This window comes from Prionailurus viverrinus, chromosome A1 (genome assembly GCF_022837055.1).
Source record: "Prionailurus viverrinus isolate Anna chromosome A1, UM_Priviv_1.0, whole genome shotgun sequence".
In the NCBI taxonomy this organism is placed as follows: Eukaryota; Metazoa; Chordata; class Mammalia; order Carnivora; family Felidae; genus Prionailurus; species Prionailurus viverrinus.
In genome coordinates, this window is record NC_062561.1 from 230942285 (window position 1) to 230964963 (window position 22679).

The following is a 22679-nucleotide window of genomic DNA, read 5'->3' on the forward strand; positions in this document are numbered from 1 at the left end:
TCTTTCACTTTAGTATTTATTTTCCATTTGTTTCCTGAGTTTTTTTTCTTCTTGTTTCTCTTTTGTCTTCCTAGAATTACTTGAACATTTTTCCCCATTTTGTTCTAATTATACTTCTTTTGAGTGTCATTTTGTATAGTTTAATTTGTGTTTACTGTAATATATTATAGCAAAGTCATTCGTCACAGCCCATTGGTGTCAACATTTTACCACTACAAGAGAAGCATTGAGAACTTACTTACATATTTGGCTCCTTTAACTTCCACAATTTTTAAACTATAATTATCTCAAGTATTTTCTATGCAGACTTTGATTATCACAACAGCTGTTTTATTTTTGCTTCACCCATCAAATACAATTTAAGAAATTCATGAAAAGTATAACCCAGTATATTTCCCTAAAATGTTATGCATTCTTTTGTTTTTTCCTTTATGAAATTCCAATTCTTCTGTTATTTTCTTTTTGTCTGGAAAATTTCCTCTAGGAAATATTTCTTTAGAAAAACAACAGAAAAATTCTCTGAATTTTCCTTCAGATGCTTTTTTTTTCTGCCATTAATTCCCAGAGAATATTTTGCTGAATATAGAATTGATGATTGATGATTGAAATGTTTTTTTCAGTACTTGAAAAATATTGTGCCCTTCCTCTTACCTTTATGGTTTCAGATGAGAGAAAAGCTGTCATTTGAATTACTGTCCCTTGGTAGATAATATCATGTCACTCTGGTTGCTTTTAAGATTTTTTTGTCTTCAGTCTTTAGAGGTCTAATTATGACGTATCTTGGCATAGATTTCTTTGAGTTATCCTATTTGGAGTTTACATAGCTTCTAGAAGTTGTAGATTTAGTTGTTTAGCCAAAACTGTGAAGTTTTCCTCTATTATTTCTTTAAATACAGATAGTCTGTGGTTCGACTTGCATTTTTTTCACCTACGGTGGTGTGGAAGTGACAGGCATTCGGTAGAAACCATACTTTGAAATTTGAAGTTTGAGCTTTTTCCAGGCCAGTGATATGCACCACACTCCTCCCTCGAGATGCCTAGCAGGGCAGCCCCCAGCTGCTAACAGCCGATACACTTACACCAACCATTCTGTACTCACACAAACATTACGTTTTCCACTTTCAGTACAGTATAAAATAAATTACATGAAATAATTAACTCTTCATTACAAACAGGCTTTGTGTTAGATGATTTTGCCCAACTGTCGGCTCATGTAAATGTCCCGAGCACGCTTAAGGTAGCCTAGGCTAAGCTCTGACCTTCCATAGGTTAAGTGCATTAAAGGCATTTTTGGCTTACGATATTTTCACTTACGATGGGTTTATCTGTACGGTATTGTAAGTTGAAGAAGATCTGTACTTGTTCATTCCCACACCCTTTCTCCTCTCCTCCTGGGACTCCAGGGACATGAATTTTAGATCTTCTGTTAATATGACATAGGTCACGGAAGCTTTGTTCATTTTAGGTTTACTCTGATACCTCTGTTTTTCGGACTGAGTAAATTCGAATTGTCTATTCACAAGTCCACCACTCCAAATTCTGTCATATTCACTGTACTATTGAGGCATAGCAATGAATTTTTATTTTGGTTATTGAATGCGGCTGTTCCATCATTCCCATTTGGTTTTTTAAAATAATTTTTATTTCTTTCTTGATGTCTCTCATTTTCTACTTGCTTTCATGGAATTTGTAATTATCTACTGAATCAATATTATAATAGCGTCTTTGAAATCTTCACCAGGTACTTCCAATATCCATTTTATCCCAGGACTGGATAAGCTGGTTTTTACTCATATGAGATTTTCCTGGCCTTTGGTCTGATCAGCGATAGTTGAATAGGTCCTACATATATTGGGTATTACATTAGGACACTCTTGATCCTATTTAAATCTCAGCCAGTTTTAACTGGCTGTCAACCTCTGTAGGTATAGAATGTAGATTTTGGCAACCGTCACTGTTTCCAGTGCATCACCATTGGAGGCAGAATGTCTCATTACCACTGGGCGTGACACAAAAGATGCCTTATTCTCTCCAGGTTATGGTGCCAATTGAGCACCAGGCAGATTGGGTCACCACTGCCACTGGGTATGGACTACCCCACTAAATCTCTACAGGGCTCCTCCTCCTTCAGCACTTCTTTGGTCAGAGAGAATGGAATTGGCTTTTTTTTTTCTTTATCTGCTTTTTTGTTTATGCCTGTTGGCAGTTGCAGTTCACAGAGCTTTCTGGAACCCACTCAGAAATACAGGGATAAAAGTAAGCCCAAGAAACTCACCACCACATCATCCCTCAAATGACAAGTTCCCTACACTTTCTTCTATCTTCCAGAGGGCTTTTATGATTGTCCTATCATTTTCAGGGTATATAGTCCAGATGATTTTACATATTTTAAACACAGTTTTAAAATGCACGCTTTAGAATTTGTGTGTGTATGTGAATTTCCTCTGACACCTTTGGATAAAAGCATTATTTTATAAATGTAGCATTATTTTACTCAAAAGGAATCTTTTTATTTATTATAGTCTTTGAGTCACAAAACCCAGCATCTGAATACAGTTTTATCTCTTATTAGCTGTGTAACAGTCAAAGAGTTAAATTATTTGATTCTGCCCTCCTACTTATACAAGGGAGATTAAAGATACACATCAAACTATTTGGAAGTATGAAATAAAAATATTTTGTTTAATTAGTTGAGCATGAGCCTACCATACATTAGCATTCATTCAAAAAAGAGGCGTTTAAATGAAACAACTTTTGCAAATGAAGCAATGAATCTGTAAACTTTTAGAGTGGAGACTGTATTGCCACAATCAAGTCTAATTATGAGCAATGGGTATAGATCGTTGTGATGGTTAATTTTATGCATCAAGTTGGCTAGGAGAGGATATCTAATTATTTGGCAAAACACCAGCCTAGATGTCACTGAGAGCCACTTTGCAGGTGGGATTAACATTTAATTCTGTGGACGTTATGTAAAGCAGATTGCCCACCATAATGTGTGTGGGCCTTATCCAATCAGTTGAAATCTTTAACAGCAAGGACAAGAATTCTGCCTCAAGATGGCAACATAGAAGCTGTGCCTCTGAAGAACCATGGTACAAGTTAAGTTGCCATTACCAACACAAGAATGACTTTGAGGGTCAAGTGTTTGTTTTCACATATGGTTAATAAAATATAAAGATTAGTAAGTAAAATACAGAGCATGTTAGAAAGGATATTGGAAAACAAACACTCCCAGACACTGCAATGAAAGAATAAAGAGTTATAAGCTTCCTAGAATGAAGCAAGACTAAGTAATACTTATCAAAATTTAAAATGCACTTTCTTTTTGACCTTTAGAGTTATTACCTTAAGTTAAGCAAAGATGCATATGTAGGAGGGTTTGCTGAAAAATCACATAGAGTAGCAACAGGTGGAAATTACTTACATGTACATTAATAAGGCACATACTTAAAGAAATTACAGTTCCTTCATAGGATAGAACATTATAAAGCACTTTAAAAATTGAAGTGGATTATATATTGTTACACAAACACAGTGTGGCTAAACTTAAGAAAAGTAAATAGATAAATGTCATCTCCATGCATCTATAAATGTATATGTATGAAATAGCTCCCAAAAATGTAATACAAAATTTATAGTATTTGATGTGAGGGATTAAAATTAGACTGTAAGTTAGGGGAGAATGGTCTCTTGCTATTAACATATTTACATGACTGTTGGAATTCTCAGTGTTTGTCAATTTCTAAATTAATTAACCCATAAATAGATTCAGAAAATATTTGTTGAATGACTTCTTTTTAGGTGGCACAGGAGAGAAAATGAGGAGTGTAAGCGACATCACTGTTGTTAATGAAGCTAAGACATTTCTGGAAAAGACAGGTGAACTCAGAAATAAGAAAATGATGTACACAAGAGAAAGAAAGAGGTGATTTGAGACCTTGTTTGGCTTTTCAAGAAGCCATGCTGTTAGGAGAGTTTAGAATTTAAAAAGAATCTAGATGGACAGAGACCTGTTACGTTTTGTTATATTTTGTGACAGATGCACACAAAACACCAGGGAGGAGATTTGAGGCTGCAGTGATATTGTGAATCCACGTCGAAATTGGACTTGATCCCAAGATGAGTGTGTAATAATTTGCACGAAGGACATTCATATGGACTTGTTCTTTGAATAAAACTAAAATATTGCTCAGATGAAGAGTTTACACATTATGGAATAGTTTGCACTCCCAGTGTTTTCTATCTAAATACAGAAAAGTGCTGATGCACAAATCTGTGCCTGATTTATTTTTATGTCAGCTCTTCTGCCTTGTCCCTCAGTTACATGGTTCTCTACATTTTCCAGATGAATGGCATCAGTGTCTTATGATTGCTAGAATTTAGGACAGGAAATCATTTAGAATAGAGCGTGTTTCAATAGCAGCAAAAGAAGCAAATTCTCCCTTATTTTAAATATGAGGGACTCTCAGGTGGCTCAGTTGGTTAAGTGTCCGACTTTGGCTCAGGTCATGATCTCCCGGTTCATGCATTCGAGCCTGTGTGGGGTTCCATGATGACAGCTCAGAGCCTGGAGCCTGCTTCAAATTCTGTTATCTCCATCTCTCTCTGCCCCTCCCTTGCTGTCTCTCTCTCTCTCTCTCTCTCTCTCTCTCTCTCTGTCTCTCTGTTTCTCTCTCAAAAATAAATAAATAAACATCAAAAAAAATTAGATTTGAAAACTTTGGGTCTTAGTACATTTGTGAATTGTTGGAGTCAAGGGTTTATTTGGCTTATGCGAGTTGATAGGCTAAGGTAAGGGAGAATGTTCCTCTCATAAGAAGAGAAACATGACTTTGAAAATGATTTACAGCAGTAAAGATCATGTGAGGTGATATGGAAAAACTAAACTATTTTTCAATAACATCTTCAGAATCACTAAAAATATGGTCCTTTACCCTCAGTCTCTCTGTGTGAGCCTGATTCGGTCTCTGTCTCTGTCTGTCTCTCTCCCTCTATCTCTATCTCTCTCTTTCTATATCTGTCATTCTCCATCTGTCTCTCTCTCAGTACATCCCTGGAATTTAAAATCCCAACTGAGAAAGGTTATCTAAAGAGCAGCTAGCTTTAGGAGTCTAACGTAAACACTTCTGGAACTTCTATTTCAAAAATACTTCTAAGTGGTTTAGAGGGTATTGGAGAACATGTATTTTCCATTGAAAAATTATGCCTACCTTTCAAACCAAGTTCTTTTCGCTAACATGAGAGTTGCTATTATTCATTAGCCTTAATACCAAATAAGGTTTATTATTTCACATCAAATAATAAAAATCATTTGCGCCTACTAAGCATCTTTGTAAGAGTTACAAATAATTTCAGTTGTCTAATAAATGAGAAGGTAAAAGGTAGGACAAGAGGACCCTTAAAAGACAGTTACAAGAGGTAGGGGGGGTCTTTTTCTCTCATCGTGTGTCAGATGATTTCTGTTAGAGATCTTTCAGATGCTCCTGTTGTCAAGACTGGCCACTTTACAGCTCACGTAGGTCTCCCCGATAGCCTTCTGATACTTGTCATATCTGCAATCATTCTATCCTTGTTTAATGTAAGATAGCTGAGAACAGGTCTTGGGTTACCACTCAGCAGAGTTTAGTGCAACCTTCAAAACACCATGTGGTATTATGTTTTAGGAGACGTGCAGAAAGTGAATGCTACTTCGCTCCTAAATTTCCCTCCGAGATAATGTCTGAAGGAAATAAGAAATATATACAAAAATGAATGTTTAAGACTACACAGCCATGTATTACACTAGAAAATTTTTAGAATCAATCAACAAGTCTGGTTATAAATGGCCTTATATTGGATTACGAAGTCATTAAAAAAAGATGTTTAAAATGTTAATATGAGCAGGATATATGTGTACTATGACCTAAGTGTTATATACATACACACACTTATACCTATGAACACACATATACCCACATATATAATATTATATACGATCTATTAATAAAAGTAGCTCGCAAAATATACTCGTGGGAAATACATGAATATGTTGACAGACATTATCTCCATTCATCAAAGCACATTTTGTAAGTAGTTTTTAATATTTCTTTATGCTTCTCTGGATGCTCTAAATTTTCTAAAATTAAGATCTACTGTTTTAATCCGAAAATGTTGAGTAAAATAAGGAAAGTAAAAGTTCTGTTGCTGACTCTGAAAATGATTGCATGCATAATTGCAGAAATGGCTAAGATGGCCAAAGCAACACCACATATTGGAATCATAGAGAGCCTTCTGAAGTGTATTTTATGAGATTTAATAGCACTCTTTGTACATCTTCTGTTGCATCAGTTTTAAAGCCACTTCCCACTACTTTACTCCACACCACTTTGGAAAAGTGAACCGTAACATTCATACCGTAGTTTCCCTAGATGAATAGTTGCATCAGGAATCAATAGAAGACTCCATGTTTTCACAATCCCCCAAAATGAAAGTACTTTTATAGCAAGTCAGTATGAATAATGTATTTTATATTTTGCTGCCTCGATTGGTTGATTGACCTCTTATCTCATTATTAAAATCTTTAAATGTGCAAAGTCCACCCCTGTTTTCTATCCTGGTATTAAAATCAAAACTTTATAATTTGGAGGACTTCATTAGATACAGAGAAAAACGATTTCTCCTTTCCATGAGTTTAAATGGAAGAAGTTCACAAAAAAAATATTGTGGTTGAGAATTTATATGTATCCAAGCACCAGATTTTAGAATTATAATTCCCATAAAAATGTCTCTAATAACAATTTATATATAGTTATTTCATATAGAGTTGGCTTCCTAAATCATAGACATTTGCTGTGTGTGCAGCGTCATCAAGTTTACAGCTATACTGGGAGCACTATTTTCAACATCTTAACTCTAGTATGTCTGCATTATTAAACATCATTGCATGGCTTTAAATATGCAACGACCCAAACTTAGAATGATTCCTCTTTTGTCCATATTTCAAACCAGTGTTACCTAATATGGCTCTAAACTGTCCTGTATTAAAGACTCAGAAATAGTCAGACAAGGATGATAAGAACTCAACACAAAGTTCAAACCACTACAAATCATTAGCATGGTCCTATTACAGACCGTGAAACCCAAAGTCTACCCATCTCACATTTAGATGGTTTTCAAGAGTCAAATGAATGACCTTCTTTTCCCTAGGTTGGTACTCATGAGAAAAATGGTTATTAAAAAAAGGAAAAGTGATAAAGCTGACAGTCATTACACATTCTCATATAGGATTTAATGGCAATGCAAGGATTCTTTTAATTTATTATACAGTGGATACATTTCAAGCAAATTGCACATGCTTCCTAATTTAGAAGGATATGAATAATCTTAGCTATAATAATCAGTACCACCTTATCTTAAACTGTCCAAGATTTGTAAGACTGACATGAATAGATGAGCTATGCTTTGTTATTTTCACCTTATTCTGTAAAAGGCAGGGTTAACCATCCAGTTTTCCAGGTCAAATCCTAGTGATCCAGTTTTGTACCCATTCCCCATTTCTATCCTATCTATTGCGCGCGCGCACACACACACACACACACACACACACACACACACACACACACAGAGCCCATTTTATCACCAAGTGAAAGGGGAACATGAATTCCCTTGAAGCAGGTAATGACAGTTGATGATGAAAGTTCCTACAAAGGGCTACACAGTCTAGGAAACACCACAGACTTTTGTCTAGAAGTAGAAAATTTCAGTGGGCATTTGGTCCCCAGATCATCAGTTTCTTTTCATTATTCAAAGTGGATGGATTCATTACCTTCTGAACACCCCTTGATGTGGTAGGGATGGCTATCTACAAGGTGGTCCCTAGATTTACAGCTTTCATAAATGCTCCTCAAGAAAGTGATGAAAGCCAATTTGCAAAGCAGATTTGCCTAACATGCCCAGGTTCTAGTTGTGCCTAAGATTTTTTTCTACCAAAGTCAATCCATCTCCTAAATCCCTCTCCTCTTCCATGCCCCTTGCCATGCTATTATCACATGTCTCTTGCCCTCCTCCTCCACCATCTCTGCTTTGCAATATTACTAAAGATTCTTCTAACATTCTGATGTGGCTGATTTGAAATGGTTGTGTAGAGAAAAACTAATTATTTCAGAAGCTACTATGAAATTCTCATGCTCAGCACCTCTTCAGGGGAATATTCACTTACTAGATGAAAACTCCCATAAACTGATATTTCAAGGTCCGATGGTCTACTTATGTGGAATCACGTATGCACCAAAAAGAGAGGGAAACAGAGGGAGGAACTGGTGAAAGGATAAAGAATTACTGGAGTGAGAGTTTATTAGAAGAATCATAATAAATTTTATTACATCACATACTATGTGGTTTGAGACTTAAGTATCCTACTCCATTTCCCCTAAGAGATGATGCAGAGAATGTTACTTCGCCAACTCCAACCCTCTCTCCATGGATAGCACGATGATATAGATGCAAGAGTCCACTGGTTCTCAAATGTTGGTAGTCATCACCACCACCTCAAGAGCATAATAAAACACATAGGCTGGTCCTCAACATGAGAGTCAGGTTTGATAGGTCTAAAGTGGAGCCTACAAATTTTCATTTTTAATAAACATCTAGCAGCTGGCATTGCTGGTGGGACAGCACACTTAGAGGACCCCTGGTTAACCCATATTAATTTGATCCTATTAAAGAACTCATCTCACTTTGATTCCAACCTCAAGTTCCTATGCAGAACTACAGAGGGCAATTTTTTATCTCAGCAAGAGGAAATCCAAGGAAAGCATCACATTAGTTATTGCTTCATTTTACAGGTGACCTCAAGTGTAATATAGTGAAAAACGTGGTGCTCCCTAGGAGATAGAGAATAATAGCCAAACTTAATAACTGATGAGAAATAAAACTCTAAGTTGAATACACACACACACACACACACACACACACACACAGGCCACTTCATATCACTTTTGTCCTCCCTATGAGGAAGAGTAAAGAGTCACAAAAATCACTTTACCTTCTTAAAGTTGAAGTTTGCTATATTCAATTTGATGTGAGTTATCATTTCTTATGAGATGTACTAAAGAAGAGAAAGACCATCATCTTCTAGGCTTTCATCTATGAAGGTGACTGTGCCATTCTAACTCCTAGCCAGACATTGGGATATCACCATAAGATATAATATCAATTCCCCCATTCCACAAGCAGAAAAGACTCTTACCAATGCAACTTGTTAAAATTAGATGATCAGATTCATTTGGCACTTAGAGCTACATGTTCCTTCCTTTGCCTCTCTGTCCCATCCTCATTGTCTTCCTTTTCTTCCTTCCACTCTTGAGTAAATTTATCCACCAGTCACTCACTCCTAGGGACTATAAGGCTCTGACACTAAATGGACTTTATGGGATACTCTGGCAGTCCAGGAATGCTATCTGAAAACACTGTTAAGAGATAAGTGTTCAAGAAACACATGGCCAATAGCTAATGAAAATTAAAGCATGTGAATGAGGACAAGAGGAAAACTTGGGGATATAATCTGCTTCCGTCTTTGTCACCTAGAAGATGGACCTATCCTTAATTTAATACAGAATTTGAGGCATGAGAATTAATATCACTACTTTTGTCAAAATGGCTTAACCACTTGATCCATGAAACTCTTGGCCAGGTATTTGAACCTACAACCCATAAACAATTTCACTGTTGCATAACATTTCTGAAAATTAATTTTTAGAAACAGTTTTTCATCTGAGCCAAGAGCTCCCTTTTTTGAATAGATTGCTCACCTGGGCAAAGAGCTTGCTTACCAGGCAGTAGTTTATCATGGTTCATTTGAAACATTCCCTCCTCCATATGTATCCATCAACACTAAACTATCATGCCATTAACTTTATCCAACTTTGATCAGTTTCCCACCTTTTAGTCAATATCTTCCTCCAAACTGTCCATTCTGAAATCTCATAGAGATTCTGCCAAAGCAGTGTTCTATTACTGCATTAGGTGTAATAAACAGCTTTGCTTGATCAAAAGTTTTCCTGGATGTTAGTTAGGTGAGAGGATTTGAAAGTCAACATGAAGAGAAAGAGTGTTAATGCTGAACCCATTGATTTTGAAGGCTGTATACAATATTCCAGCAAGCACTCCCAAATATCATTTGGAAATCTTGATCTTTCACAAAAATAATTTCAATGTTAGCAAAAATTCAAATAATAATAGCTAGCATTTAGCCAGAAATTACTACCTTCCAGGTGCTCTCTTAGGATTTTACATGTGCTAAGATTCAGAACAACCTTTTGAAGTAAGCATGCTTATCCCTGTTTTACCAATGTATGAGAAGATTAAAGGGGCAAAACGGTGGCTCAGTCAGTTAGGCCTCCGAGTTCGGCTCAAGTCATGATTTCACAGTTCGTGAGTTCAAGCCCCACGTCAGGCTCTGTGCTGAGAGCTCAGAGCCTGGAGCCTCCTTAGGATTCTGTGTCTCCTTCTCTCTCTGCCCCTCTCTGCTCACATTCTGTATCTCTCTCTTTCTCTCAAATAAATAAATAAATAAACATTAAAACAAAAACTTTAAAAAAGATTAAAACACAATGGGTAAATAACTAGCCCAAGGACACAAAGCTAGTTAACATCTCTAACAACTCTACTATGTTGTCTCTTTATGAATGACTTGTTTCTCTTTTATTTCAAAACAGTCCACCTTCATATACATATATATCATAGTATTTGCCTAGTAGCATCCAAAATGTTATCATTACAGTATAATTTTATTTGTGTATATTTAGAGACCTTTAAAATTGCTTTTTGTGATTGATTTCCATGACATTTTTAAATACCAAAAAATTCTTATATTTGTGCTGGTATAATTTGAAAAGATACATTTGGCCATCTTTTTAAAAATTACACATAATCTGGGGTTTCTTTTTCAATTTCCAGAAGGAAAAAAAGTTAAATTTTATGTCTTGCATTGCCCAGCTTATCCTTGGCAGGTGTAGAATGGAAACCTCGTGTTTTTTCACACCTAAATACATGCACTTTACAAGCAACAGAAAAAATCTATTTCTTTGACATTTTTGGGCTGTGTTTATTTCTACCAGTGGTATCGCTTTTAAAGAATTTAGGAAAAAGCATCAATTATCAGGAAATGATAGCCAAAAACAGTAAAAAATAATAATAATAATGTGTCTGTTAAATAGATCGCTTTTGTGAACATCATCTACAAGACCTACCCACTGATTATGCTCCCTGATTTGCCTTCTAGGGTCATAGGTTTTCACTGTCATACTTGTCATGTCTTGATGATAACTCTGTTCAGCAAAGACAGCTGGCTTTGATCCACCATGGGGCCCTGCTACTCAAAAATGTGATCTGTGAATTGTCAGCAGATGTTTTGCCCAGGAACTTGCCAGAACTGCAGAATCATGGGGCCCAACCCAACCCAGGCTTACTGAATCAGAGACATGATCTCTCCACTGTTCCTATATACCTTAAAGTGTCATACATACAGCCATCAGCCTAAGTGTAAGTAAAAAATCCTGTTCCTCCTTGAAATTTTTGATGCACTGGGATCTTTATGCCTCACCTAGTAATAAGTAACAGTGATCTCATGCAGCCACATCATTTTAGAGAAAATATACTTAGGTAGGATTAATTGAGAATAAGTTACACCTGTATGTTAAAAACAGGATTTATTTTTTCTCATAATTTTATACAAATTATATTGCCCAAAGTCATCCCTGAGTTCTTGCATTTTATTAACCCACTGACCATAATCTGCTTTCAAAAGTTCATCTATTCCATTCATTATGAAAACATTCTCTTGTATGACTATTAAGTTTGACATTTGAATTTAAAATGTCAATAAATGCAGAGACAAGAGCCTGTGAGCAATCAGAGCATGCCCTTCATTTTATTTAAAAGTAATGGGAATATTGTCACTTTGAGGTTCTGTTAACATTTTGTAAAACAACAAATAAAAAACCTTTAAGGGCAATAATACACAGAAAAATAATGTGAACACTGACCGTCTTGCCTCATGGCAACTATTTATATCATGACCACATAATGCTCATAAAAATTAGTACTGCAAATATTTTTGGTAATTATGAGGAAGCTAAATGGCAGGCATTAGGCATATAGATACCATGTAAAAAATCAGATAAATTAATATCGTTAATATGTAATAATGATGGAGAAACATACTGATGCAATTGTCTTTTTTCCAAATAAAGCATGTCAGTAATGATCTTCACTAAAATCCATCTTCTATGTCTCCAAAGAAATCAGCTTAATTATGTTGTCTTTTGCCTGATATAGACTTTGGTCATTCAATTCCATTTGTTTGGATCGATAAAGCTCCAAATTACCATTCTTATCTGTTTGCTTTCTTTGGGTCATTGCCTAATTTCCTTTATGATTTAAGAAAGAATTAGATTAAAAAACCTTCAAGCCAATGCCTTGTCACCAACCTTTTTGACAGTTTTGTATTCGAACGGCCTGTTCCCAGCTTCTGATGCTAGCAAAGATGTTAGTGCTGAGGCCACTTATAATTATAATGCTTATTAGTATTTTGTACCAATATCCCTTTCATCTGAAGAGTTTTAGGTGCTTTATAATCACCACATAAGCTTCAAGTCAGAGACTCCCACTGAGATCAAGAGGGAGCTGAAGAATAATTTCTATCAGCAACTGAAGGAGGATTTAAGTTAGGAAAAATAAATTGCCAAGCTTTTGACAGCATTAACACCTGCTCCCTATATATCTGATTATTGATGTTCAAATCCACAGGTAGTCAGGATTACATGGTGTTTAATCCTAGAACAACAAGCTCTTATGTTTAAGAAGTTAGTGTTGCTCTAACTTAAGACATAGTCCTCACTTAAATCGGGATTATGTTTCTGGCCTTATGATATTGTTTGACCCACAATGCCATATTTTATGCCAAATATTTTAAGTAACTATGATTTGATTCCGAGAGAAGTCAAAAAAAAAAAAAACAGTCATGAACATGAATAGCATAACATAATGCAGGCTTTAAAAAATTTTAACTCTATTAATGATAAATATGGAGGAAATACAAACTAAATAAATATAAAATAAAAATTAGCCTGACAATACCAAAAAGAAATAATCACGATTAATATATTTGTGTGATATATTATAGATGAATCTACACACATCAATATGTCTACACTTTTAAATATAAATAAAATAATCTGTATGCTTTTGAGCCTGGTTTTTAACTCCTTTAATACATTAACGATACTATTAACAGTTTGCTTTTCTCAGTGTATTGACCCTCCTTCTTATTCCTCTTTCTTCTCCCTTGGGGTCCATCAGACACTCATCACTAAAACCAGTTTTCTTTCTAGTGCTCTGTATAGGTCAATGATACCTCCCAAAGTCATAAGGTCCAAACCCTGGTAAATGTTACCATGCTTGGAAAAGAGGTCTTTGCCATTAAAGCTGATTTAATAATCTCGAGATGGGATATTTATCCTGGATTATCCAGGTGGGCCCTAAGTGCACTGGCATGATTTTTATAAGAAAAAAGTAGAAGGAGGTCTGATACACACAGATGGGGAGATGAAGACAGAGGCAGAGATGAGGGTGATGTGGCCACAAGCCACGAATGTCTGATGGAATCAGAACCTGGAGTAAGTAAGGAACCATTTTTTTCCCCCTGGACCCTCCAAAGGAAGGGCAGAGCCAACCAACACCATGATTTCAGCCCAGTTAAAATGATTTGGGATTTCTGATCACTACAACTGTAAGATAATAAATCTGTTTTGTTTTAGGTCACTGGGTTTGTGGTAACAAACTATCGAATGCTTCCAACATTGTCTCCTGGCTTCTTCCATTACCTGCATGTTCAAAACCCAGTCAAGTGACCCAACCACCTACATCCTATAGGCAGGCCCACAAGTAGCTGAACACTGCTGCATGAAGCATTCTGTAGAATTGATTATTGTCCTTAAAGTCAAGTTGCCCAGCCACGATGGACCTTCAACATTGCCTGGCCAGGTCATTTTTCTTTTCTTTTCTTTTAATTTTTTTAAATGTTTATTTATTTTTGACAGAGAGAGAGAGAGAGAGAGAGAGAGAGAGAGAGCGAGCCAGAGCATGAGTGGGGGATGGGCAGAGAGAGAGGGAGATACAAAATCTGAAGCAGGCCCCAGGCTCTGAGCGGTCAGCACAGAGCCCAAAGCAGGGTTTGAACTCACAGACCGCGAGATCATGACCTGAGCCGAAGTCGGAGGCTCAACCGACTGAGCCACCCAGGCGTCCCCAGGTCATTTTTCTGCTGACTCACTGCCCTCACACTGTTCAAGAAGCTTCCATCTTTAACAGGACTCTCTTTTGACACCGCAATCTTTCCCGCACCAACAGTCTATCATTCACGTCCAAGGCAAAGACATTTATATATAAAAAAAGACCATGCAGGCTTCAATTCCTCATACCCAAGTCAGTCCTCTTCATAAGTTAAACTTCTATTTCTTCTGTTTCGTTGAATTTTTTCATTTATTTAAAAAAATTAATGTTTATTTAGTTTTGAGAGAGAGAGATAGAGCATGAGTGGGGGAAGGGCAGCGAGCAGGGGAGACACAGAATCCAAAACAGGCTCCAGGTTCCAAGCTGTCAGCACAGAGCCCGACGCGGGGCTCGAACCCACGAACCATGAGATCATGACCTGCGCCGAAGTCGAATGCTTAACCAAACCAGGAACCCCTGTTTCATTGAAATTTCTCCTGAAAGTAGAAGTCCAATAGCATCTCTGCTCAACTTAAAGACAAATTAAAGCCTTCTTCTCAGTAATGGGAAATCATTTCTCATCAATCCCATATATCTTGGCTTAAGTTTCATTAAAGGTATAGTTGAATCTAGAGAATACACAGTGTCTCTGATTTTATTGTTTTTCAGGAAATTTATGAGGATGTGAAAATACCAGTGCAATTCCTTTTGGAAACACCATATGTTGTGTTCAATATTTTACATTATTTAGAGAGAAAAGATAAGGAATAAATCCTGTATCTATTGTGTACCAGTTTTTTTTTTAAAGAAAAACATTTAAGGATAATCTGTATCTATTATGTTGTATTTGCCACCAAGAGAAGTTCCTGTTTGAGCCTTTTAACTAAAAAAAGATAAGAAAACTTCCTGTAATGTTGAAATGCTTTTTTTTAATGATTCAAAGGATTTAAATAATGAATAACAAACCATATATAATTAATAATATAACATACCATAAATAATTAGTGATTTTTAAAGAATTTGTTTACTAGAATATTTATTTAACAGTGTTTTTTTGTTTTTTTGTTTTTTTTTTTTCACTTACTGCTATTACTGCATAGGTCCCGGGAGGTAATTTTTTACATACTCTCCTTGCAATAATTAACCTGTGATCTTGACTTGAGAGAGCTAAGCACAAATAGTCAACTCATGTAAAAGACCTAATATACACTCTTACAATTAGAAATACATCTAAGGCTATTGTATGGGGGAATTTATTATTTCACAGGCTGATACATGAACCCATCAAATTACTTTAAAACATAATACACACACTTCAGCAGAATTGCACACACTCTCTTGGTTGCTCTTTTAAGAAAGGCTCAAACCACCCATAGAATTAATTTTAAGAAGGCCTCAATTCAGAATTTACTATAATAAGGATGTTGGTTACCAACATTTTCCTGCAAGTAGAGATTTAAAGGATTTGAAAGAATAGTGATGTTTCAAGAGTAAAAAAAAAAACATTTAGGACAAGCTTTGATTGGTGTTCTTTTAGGGCAAAATTATCTATGAGGGTTGGGTTTTGGCAAAGAAGAAAGATCCCGACTGCCTTTCTAGTACTTTGGGCATACAGTATCAGTCCCCTATACATTGGGGGGGTTTTCCAGGCTGCACAAGATAATATGAGTTTTCTTGTAGCAACTGAAAGAAAACCTGGATCTAATATCTTGCATAAGCTTCTCTGATATCTCATTATTCTTACTTTCCTCTTATTTCTCAAGTCAATAATATTGATACTTTGCTGGCTTTTGTTCATTTTCCTAATTTCCAAATTTTGGTTGGTTCCAAAATATCGTGTGTGTGTGTGTGTGTGTGTTTTCTTTTACTTTTCTAATCTTACCCTTGGATTTTTATTGCATTGTTCTAAATAACCCACAGGTACACATCCCCAGCTAACCTTCCTTTTCTGGAACCCAACTGCCAAAGCCAATGCAGTATCTGCATATATATACCCACAGTTTAACTTTTGATCAAAACACCCATTGGTTCTTTCTCCAGCCTTTCCCAGATGAGTCAACAATACCATCATGTTTTAGAATAGTTTTAAATTTACAGAAAAATTGAGCAGGTAGTACACAAATTTACCATATATACCCCTTCACATACACAGACTCATATGACTCCCTTATGAACACCTTGCAACAATGTGGTACATTTATTACACTTAATGAAATAATACTGATACATTATTGCTAACTAAATTCCATTGCTTACATGAAGGTTCACTGTGTTGTACAGCTTTATGGAATACATGATGTCATATGTCCACCATTACAGTAACATACAGTATATCTTCATCAACTACTAAAGAAAACAAGAACCGGACAGTAATCAAAGAGGTTAAAATCATCTTTGATTCACGGACTATTGTAATAGGAGAAAAGAGACCTAGTATATAACTGGGTTCAATTCTGATACAGCATGAACAAATGGGGATTTGTGGCCAACAAGCAGTGTGGTGGTCAGGAGATGGAAAATTGCTAAGAGGAAACATCAGAGGCCAGAAGGGATTCTGGATAAATCAATTTGGCAATATTCTTGGTGAAGGCAGACCAGGGTGATCAGATATCAAAGGTAGGGTGTTCTCTCTAACCTGGCTTAATAGGATTCTTGCTACAACTAGGCAATGCAGGTTCTGTAGGATAGATGTCAAGGTTGAGGACTAGAGGGGATAGCGGGCTTGATTACAGTTTGGTTAAGGAGAGAGTCTTTGTCCAACCTAACAATCTCCTGTGCCTTAGTTCTTCATCTTTCAACTAAACTATCTGCCACTCCCTAGTCTACTGGAAACCACTGATCTTTTTACCGTCTGTATAGTTTTGCCTTTTCCAGAACATCATATACTTGGAATCATAAAGTATGGAGGCTTTATGTATGCTTATGTTTATGTATGTATGTTTTCTCTAACTTAGTAATATGCATTTAAGATCACACCACATCTATTTGTGGCTTAAGAGATCTTTTATTTTCATCACTAAATAATATCCCATTGTATATATGTACCATAATGTATTTATCCATTTATTTATTGAAGAACTTCTTAGTTACTTCTTTTTTGATAATTATGAATAAAGCTCCTGTAAACATGCATATGCAAGTTTTTGTGTAGACAAAATCTTCAAATCAATTGAATAAATACCAGAGGCACAGCTGTTGGATTGCATGGTAAGACTATGTTTACCTTTGTAAGAAACTGCTAAACTGTCTCCCAACTGGCTCTATCATTTTGCATTTCCACCAGCCATGAAAGGATTCCTGTTGCTCCACCATCACGTCAGCATTTACCCCTTTCATTTTGGGGGATTTTAGGCATTCTAACAGTTTTAGATATCTTGTTGTTTTAATTTTCAATTTCCTAGTAATATATCATGTTGAACACTCCCTTATATGCTTGCCTGCTATCTGTATATTTTCCTAGTGGTGGCATCTGTTCATACATTTTGACCATTTTTTAAATTGGTTGCTTGTTTTTTTATTCCTTCATCAGACATGTGTTTTTGTTATTATTTTTCACGTTTATTTAATTTTGAGAGAGACAGAGACAGAGTGAGAACAGGGGAGGGGCAGAGAGAGAGGGAGACACAGAATCCGAAGCAGGCTCCAGACTCTGAGCTGTCAGCACACAGCCTGACACGGGACTCAAACTCACAAACCATGAGATCACAACCTGAGCTGAAGTCAGGTGCTTAACCAACTGAGCAACCTAGGCGCCCATATCAGACATGTGTTTTACAACTATATTCTCCCTACCTGGGATTATCCTTTTATTATAACAATGTCTTGCACAGAGGAAAGAAATTAATTTTAATAAAGTGCACCTTATTAACATTTTCTTGTATTGATTATGCTTTAGGTACTGTTTAAAAACACAAAACCAAAACCAAGATCCCGATCTTCCCTTTTGCTATCTTCTAGTAGTGAACTTTTTCATTTTACATTTTAGATCTACAGTCAGTCCTTTTTGAGTTAATTTTTGTGAAAGGTGTGAGATTAGTGTCTAAGTTCACTGTTTTTTGCATATTGATATACAATTTTTCAGCACTATTTATTGAAAGACTGTCTTTTCTCATTTGAATTGACTTTGCTCCTTTATAAAAGATCACTTGACTCTATGTGTCGGTCTATTTCTGAGATCTGTATTCTGTTCCATTGATCTATTTGTCAATTCTTTTACCAATACTATGCTGTCTTGGTAGTGTAGCTTTATGCTGAGTCTTGTATTCAAGTAGCAGTAGTCCTCCAACTTTGTTTTTCTTCAGTAATGTGCTGCCATTCTGGGTCTTTTGCCTTTCCTTGTAAGCTTTAGATTCAGTATGTTGGTACGATAAAATAGCTTGCTGGGATTTTTGGGGGGCTGAGTAGAATATATTTATCAACATGGGAATAATTGACATCTTAAAAATATTGTTTCTTCTAATCCACGAACAAGGAACATATCCCTGTTTATTGAGATCATCTTTGACTTCTTTCAACGGAGTTTTGTGGTTTTCCTAACAGAGAACCTATATATTTTTGTTAAATTTATATCAAAACATTTCCCTTTTGTTTTTGTTGTTGTTAATATTGTAAATGGTATTGTGTTTTCAATTTAAATAAAAATCGTTCATTCCTGATACATAAGAAAGCAATTGACTTTTATATATTAAACTTATATCCTAAAATCTTGCTATAACTTCTTAGTTCCAGGAGTTTATTTTTGTAAATTCTTTTGGATATTCTACATAAACAATTATGTAATTATCTGTAAGTAAATAAAATTGTATTTATTGCTTTCCAATCGATATACCTTTAACATCTGTTTTCTTTTTTTATTGCATTGACCAAGACTTCCATTATGATGTTGAAAGGAATGGTGAGAGGGGCCATCCTTCCCTTATCCCTAATCTTAGGGAAAAACATCTATTTTCTCACCATTTAGTATGATGTTAGCTGCTGCTTTTATGTAGATTCTCTTTATCTAGTTGAGCAAGTTTCCTTCTCTTCCTAACTTGCTCAAAGTTTTTATCATGATTGGGTGCTGAATGTTGTCAAAGGCTTTTTCTGCATTACCAAGTGGAGCTACATTTTAGAAATTTGGGTGGATATTATTTGTGTGAATATTTCATTTTAAGTTTTTGAAAAACACAAGGACAAATCCTATTATTTTTAACATGCTTTATGACATAACTAGTGAAAACACTTTTGTGAAATATATTAAAACTTAAAATCATAAATGTATATTTTTATATACTAGATTCCACCTGTTTTGATTATACAATACATTTTAAATTAGAAAATATGAACCAATTGTAATATCCTCCTTGGGATTAAGTAAAAATATATCTGCTATTTGATCAAGAAAGGAATGTTATTGTTTTGTAGTATACTATGGGACACTGATCTTTGGAAACTTTTGAATGCTGGAGTAGAATTCATCTCTTTAGCATAAACTACTTTGTACAGAAAAAATATTTTATTTGTAAAATATTTGTTTGAGTCATTTACATTGAGTTATAATTCACACGCAATAAAATGCACCTATTTTAATTGTATCGTTCAATGACTTTTTTAGAAAATGTAGACAGTTGTGTAACAAACACCACAGTCATGATGCTGAACGTTTCCCTAATCCAGAAAGTCCACTTCTGCCATTTTGTAGCCAGTCTCCTCCCTCACAACCAGAACCTTTCACAACCACTGATCTGCTTGTTGTCACTGTTCATCCCGCTTTTTTCTAGAATTGTGTGTCAATGCAATCATACGTTATGTACTCTTCTGGATTCCTTTTCTGAGGCTCAATGTAATACTTTTGAGATGCTCCATGTTATGACTACAGAAAATATCTTTCTTCATAGATTAAATGGAACTTTAGGAAGGTGGAAGAAAGCTAACAGGATGTTCAGAGGTGGCCAAGACTTGTCTGTGTCTCAGCATCAATTTTCCTTACAGACTGGCCCTTTTGTGGCAGAAAATAGGCACATGAAGTCAAGATCTGCAGTTAGTGTATCTGGAGTGTATCCAATTTGTAATCCAGCCGACATTGAGACGATTTATTATAATACCACTTTTTTTTTCCTTCGGTAAATGTTTGAGGTTCCTTATCCATTTTTATTGATAAAATTATTACTGACCAGGTCACTCCCCTTCAGGCTGACTGAAACCTTGGGTATCTTGCAAGCAAAATGTGGGAGTGTGATGTGATGTAAACAGAGAGCAGTCTCAGAAAAGACACAAATGATGGAAATGTAGAGGTGTGCTTCATGTTTCTTTTCAGTGTAACTGGACTTTTTCCACCTGGCTCTGTGAAAACGTCAAGCTGGTATGATCTGGCCCTGGGAAGACTTATGAATTTTTAAAATGTATAACAATGGGTATATTTTCAGAATTGGAATATAATAGCAGTCTGTGCTGATTGAAATGATCTAGTAGAAAGGAAAAAAAAAAACTGACGATGCAGGGGAGAGCAGGGAGAGCCATTGGTGCCATGTGCATTACTGGGTGAGGGTGTTTGAGTGCAGGAACAGAGGTGCTGGCCTGTGTAGGCGCCTCCTAAACAGTGTTTCCATGCTATACCATAAGCTATACCTGAGCTTAAGCACAAATATAGATGGTGGAAAGGTGTAGTGGTGAAACTTTATGAAGGGCTGAGGGTAGGATGGAGGCTAGAACCTGGAGAAGCTTAGATACTGGAAGAACATCTAAATACTGAGAGTCTTGGGATGTTGAAATCCCTGAGTGTGGTGGAAGGGGCAGTGCTAATGTGACCATGAGTCAGGAGCTAAATATTCTAGAAGTGTAGGGAAGAGATGAGGATTTGGAATAGGACTGCAAGGAGTGGAATTGTGTGCTATAATTTTATATTCTTAAATTCAAAGCTGATGGCTAGAGAGGAGTGACATGTGAACTGTCTGGAAGTGGCCACGAGGAACAAGGAAGACACTTCCTCATCCCCAGGTCAAAGTCATAAGATGTAGGAGAGAGAAAAGGTCCCACTTGAGAGGACTGCCAAAGTTAGAAGCTTTCTCCACGAAGTTTCAGTTATTTGGTAGAGCTAGAAAGTCAAGGGCACATTGAGAGAAGAGATCAATCTTGTGGAGATTTTGCTGCTGGCAGACCAGAAGTTCCCAAGAGCAATAAGGATGATTTGAAGAGTTGGAGGTAAAATTGGAAATGGAGGGTCACAATAGAGGCTGTATGAAGTAGCATGTGGATCACACTCAGGATGACCCAGAGGTCCTAGGCTTCTGTGGAGACTACCATAAGAAAGGTTAAAGGTCATAATGAGACTAACACAGATGGTCTCAAGGCAGAGGGTGGTGGTGAGGGCTTAGTGTTTTGGGGGAAAGAAGGGTTGCTGTCTTTCCAGAAACAACTAGATTTCTGTTTCATCCTGCCAATGAAACAATGGGGGTCAAGTACAAAAGGCTCTTTTCCACAAACAGGAATCTTTGAGGATGCCTTTTCTAAGAAAGAATCTCTGTCCTAGTCAGATACCCTAATTTGAAGGAAGAAATTAGATAGATGATAGATAGATAAATGGTAGATTGTTAGATGAGATTGATAGTTGATAGATAGATAGATAGATGACAGATGGTAGACAGAAAAATGATAGATAGATAGATAGATAGATAGATAGATAGATAGATGATAGATAGACAGACAGATAGATACCATGTGCTTGGCTTCCTTTTCCAAATAATTGAGGGCTTTAGTGGTAAGTAGGGGAGGTAGTAACTCTTCTATACATCTCTCTAAGATTTACGGGACACACTTTCTGGGAAGAGGATGCTGAAAAAGATCTCTTTAGAATTTTAATGCAATATTTAGTGCTGAAGTTCTGACCTATTTCACATTTGGAAAAGTTTGATTACATTCAGCCTCACACCAGAATAATGAACCCATTACATATAATCAAAGTTACACCATTGGTCTAAATATATTTTATGTGGAAGATTTCTCATTCATATAGTCAACCGCAACAAAATTTAATATAAAATTTAGAAATATTGGATTGATACCTGGTAACGGAGTTATTTTTCCTTGGTAGCTTTACTTAAACAGTAGGTTTTAATCTACATGTATCTATGTACCATATTAGATATCTAAAAATAAATTATCACTGAGAAGCAATCATGTGTGTTCTATATACTAAAGGGTGAACAGAAGTAGTCTGAAAAAATTTCAATCTATTGTTTGCTTCAGGGTTAAATTTGGTTTGTGTAGCCATCCAATTCTTAGCCTTTTTAAAAAGTTTTTATTGTAAATTTTACATTCAATTATATGTGTAATCTCACTATCCTGTAATCAGTTAAGTCCCAAATAAAATCTTTGAGTTCTGTCAAACTTCCATTTCACAGGAAGAGATGGTGTTATGACCCAGAGAAGACAGCACATGAACATGAAAT